Source organism: Ciconia boyciana, unplaced genomic scaffold (assembly GCF_034638445.1).
Source record: "Ciconia boyciana unplaced genomic scaffold, ASM3463844v1 HiC_scaffold_39, whole genome shotgun sequence".
NCBI classification, from domain to species: Eukaryota; Metazoa; Chordata; class Aves; order Ciconiiformes; family Ciconiidae; genus Ciconia; species Ciconia boyciana.
Window position 1 is genome coordinate 135355 of NW_027328407.1, and position 4163 is coordinate 139517.

Here is a 4163-nt window from a genome sequence, read left to right on the forward strand (position 1 = left end):
GCTTCCGTGCCGCACCGTCAGAGGGACAGGGCATGACCGCTGCCTTCTCCCAGGAACAACCGCAGGGCTGTGAAGCCGGGTGTGCAGGCAGGGCTGCCCAGGGCTGTCCTTCCCAGCAGGGTCCCTGTGCCCCTGGGTGCTGTGTGCCACGACAGGGAGTCTGCTGCCTGCCAGGGTCAGCACTCAGCCTGCCCGGGGAGCTCCCCATGGCACTGCAGGGAGAGGCTGTGGGTGGAAGGAGCGACCCCCATCAGGGCAGGGTCCTTCTGCTGTCCAAAGGGTGCTGCATGGGTCAGGGCTGCTCACAGCTCCTCATCACCCCCAGGACATTTCCCAGGGGTCTTTTCAAGAAGCGTATCAAGGCAGGGGCTACCTTGTGTAAAGGCGTTTTCAGTTTCCTGCTGTGCTGGTGGTGGTGGTGAGGAATGGTGATGGTTCTTTTAGTTTTGGACAAATGACCGAGACTCCTACAGCGTTACACTGAGTTATCAGTAGGTTCCCAGGGAACCTGATAAAGTTTTCTCACCCATTCCTTTGCCTACAGAAAGCACCAATGTCACCTCTATGGCCCCTTCAGGATTCATCTGCTGTGCTCCTTAGGACTTGCCAACACACAGATGGCCCTGGCCAGTGCCCTGCTGCCAGGAGGAGTCTGCAACGCAGAGCTGAGGCACCCAGTGTGTGGGATGGGCTCTGTGAGCACTGGCAGGGAGGAGACATGGGGACAGAGAAAGGGCTCCTGGCAGGGACAGCTCCAGGCAGCAGAGACAAGGGCAGGGACTGAGAGGGAAGTGCTGACAGCAAAGGCTGAGGGGGAGCTGGGCACCTCCCTGTCAGCCCTTCAGTGAGCATGCCTTTTCCCCAGTCAAGGGCCCCTGGGCTCTTCTCCCACCCAGCAGAGCCTCTGCCCTCAAGGTCAGGGGTTCCAGGGCAGGAGTTGCCTCCTCTGCAGCAGAGGAGACTCTCCCGAGAGCCTGTCTGTCCGTCCTGGCCCTGCTTCCCTTGGCAGAAGCATTGGGGCATTTCTCCTTGTTTCCCCACCCCTCCCTGGTGCTGCTGCTCTTGTTTTCAGGCCCTCTGGGAAAGGGGGTTTCAGCTGCAGCTCAGCAGCTGATCCTGCACGTCCTGCCATGCTCATGTTTCCGTGGGTGCAAGGCGGCTCTGTGGGGCACTGGGCAAAGCAGTCCATGGCATGGGGATAAGGCTGACTGCCCGTTAAGGACACCCCATTTTTAGGGCATCCAGAAGAGCACAGATCTGCCCTGGGGAGGGGAGGGTGGAGATCATCTGCCCTTTCAGGCTGGATTCACCTGTTCCCAGCAGAATCCAATTTCCTTTCAGGGGAACATCTGAGTGTGATCACCATGCAGACCAAAGAGGTGTGAGCCAAGGAGCTTGCTGGGAGCAAGACTGATGGACAGACCAGCTCTCCTCCATCTGCACTAAGGGTCTGTCCTTTGGCCTCTCAGGACTCTCAGTATAGCACTTGTAGTGTAGCAGAAATGCCAAGGATTTCTGCCTTCAGAAGACACTCCCCAGATGGGAGAGGGGCAACAGGAGCACAATAAACAAAACGAAAACCCCGAGGCTTGGTTCTGCTATTGGGTGAATTGGGAAGGACAATCCTGAAAAGCTCTTTGAAACCATGAGTAAATTGCCCCTGAGATCACTCCTGGTTCCTGTTTAGCTGTGGCTGCACAGCAGGACTGATTCCTCCACAGAAGAGTCCCCTGCTCCCCACAACACCCCAACCCAGCAGACACCAGAGCTCAAGCCAGGGAGCTGCACGAAGGCCTTCCTGGAAAGACAGAGGCCACATGAGCTGTTTCTCTGAGACATGGAATAGGTTTTATTCAGAGAAGTCTCTCCTCACTTGTCTCTGCCTTATCCTCCTTGACCAGGCCCTTTCCAGAGGCAGCAGATGTCCAACAGCAGCTCCATCACCCAGTTTCTTCTCCTGGCATTCAGAGACAAACGGGATCTGCAGCTCTTGCACTTCTGGCTCTTCCTGGGCATCTACCTGGCTGCCCTCCTGGGCAACGGCCTCATCATCACAGTCATAGCCTGCGACCACAGCCTCCACACCCCCATGTACTTCTTCGTCCTCAACGTCTCTGTTCTTGACCTGGGCTCCATCTCCACCACTGTTCCCAAATCCATGGCCAGTTCCCTGTGGGACACCAAGGATATCTCCTATGCAGGATGTGTTGTACAGGTCTTTTTCTCGTCTTCTTGACCACAGCAGAGTATTCTCTCCTCACAGTAATGGCACACGATCATTACCTGTCCATCTGCAGACCCCTGCACTACGGGACCCTCCTGGGCAGCAGAGCTTGTGTCCACATGGCAGCAGCTGCCTTGGGGCAGTGGGTTTCTCAATGCTGTGCTGCACACGGTCAATACATTTTCAGTACCACTCTGCCACGGCAATGTGCTCGACCAGTTCTTCTGTGAAATCCCCCAGATCCTCAAGTTCTCCTGCTCACGCTCCTACCTCAGGGAAATTGGGATGCTTGTGGTTAGCAGTTTTCTTTATTTTGGATGTTTTGTTTTCATTGTGCTCTCCTATGTGCAGATCTTCAGGGCTGTGCTGAGGATCCCCTCTGAGCAGGGACGGCACAAAGCCTTTTCCTTGTGCCTCCCTCACCTGGCCGTGGTCTCCCTATATGTCAGCACTGGCACATTTGCCTACCTGAAGCCCCCCTCCATCTCCTCTCCATCCCTGGATCTGGTGGTGGCAATCCTGTATGCAGTAGTTCCTCCAGCAGTGAAACCCCTCATCTACAGCATGAGGAACCAGGAGCTCAAGGATGCCCTGAGGAAACTATTTGAATACATCCAACTTCAACATCAATAAGATGCCCATCATCTTCATAGCACTCCCAGGGTATCTCAGGAAATGCCAAAACTTTGTGCTTTGGTTTCGTTTGCTTTTTCTGTCATTCTTTCATTCTTATTTTGTTTAAAGATTTGATGATATAATTTCCCTTTATATAATACTATTTTTGTCCTCCTACTTTTTTTTCTTTTTGACCCAAAACCTCTTATACATATGGAGCCAGGTTCCCTGTGATAAACAGAATAAAGAAACCAGCAGAAAATTATTTGCCTTGGCTCCCATCACTGATATCTTGTGTGGACAACAGCAAGACCTGGTCTTTTCCGTGCTGCTGTCTCCTCACTTTCACCCTGTCCTGCTGTGCCCTTGCGTTTGTGTAAGCCCTAAGGTCTCACGTAACTTGTGACAGTCCTGTTGCCTCCACAGTGGCATGCCTGTGGCTGCAGGAGGAGCAGGCCATGTGAACCACTGTGTCAGAGCTGGCCTCCCTGCCATCACCACCGTCACCAAAGGGGCTCCTCAGGACAGGGCCAGACGACCGGGTGCCTCTTCCAAAGCTGGTGTCAGGAATACACCCAAGGAGCTGCTCCCAAAAAAGGCCTCTTGCTCTTCTGGGGTTTCCGACAGATTCAGGGGGACAAACTATGAGTCCCAGCGTGATATGTTAGAGACTGAGGGTTGGATAGAGAGCTGCCTTCTTGGTTTCACATGTCGAGAAGACAGCACTGTCACACCTCTGGTGGGGATGATGGCAGATGCTGGCCTGGAGAGAAATCAGGAACTGCCAGGAGGCCTCAGGGAAAGTCCAGGGACAGCGTATGAGTCTGGGTGGGCAGTGAGTGGCTTCTCATAAAATGTGTAATGTCATACGGTAGGTTCTTCCAGAGGAAAAGGTGAACCTGAGGAGCCCATGGGCTACTGAGGACTCTGCAATGCCAGGAGAGGCTGTGCAGAGCCAGCAGGCAAAGGGACATAAGAGTGGAGAGTGGTTCAGGACACCGTGACGGATGCACCCACTCTGAATTAGTGAACAGCACTTTGGTTCAAGCATCACCGACAAGTGGCCCTGACTGAAATCAGTCCTGCTGTGCAAACTGTGAGAGCTGTGCTAGGCCATATCTTCTCAGCCACTAAGGAGTCTCGGCCACGTCTGACCAGGAGGAACAGTAGCAGCCCGAGCTGGGAGTAGACAAAACTAAAACTGCTGCAGCTGCCCTCCTGCACATACACCAAAGGAGGGTTTGACTACGAGTCCATCCCTTTGTGCTATAAATATTTGTAGCCTCCCTGAGCCCATTGAGCTCTCCTGTACGGCAACAGGTTG

The 4163-nt window shown here is 54.0% G+C and overlaps 1 pseudogene; it reads left to right on the forward strand.

Annotated features, from left to right (window-relative positions):
* Positions 1 to 2089: 2089 nt before the first annotated feature.
* LOC140645818 (olfactory receptor 14J1-like) lies at positions 2090 to 2857 on the forward strand (annotated as a pseudogene).
* Positions 2858 to 4163: the final 1306 nt, after the last annotated feature.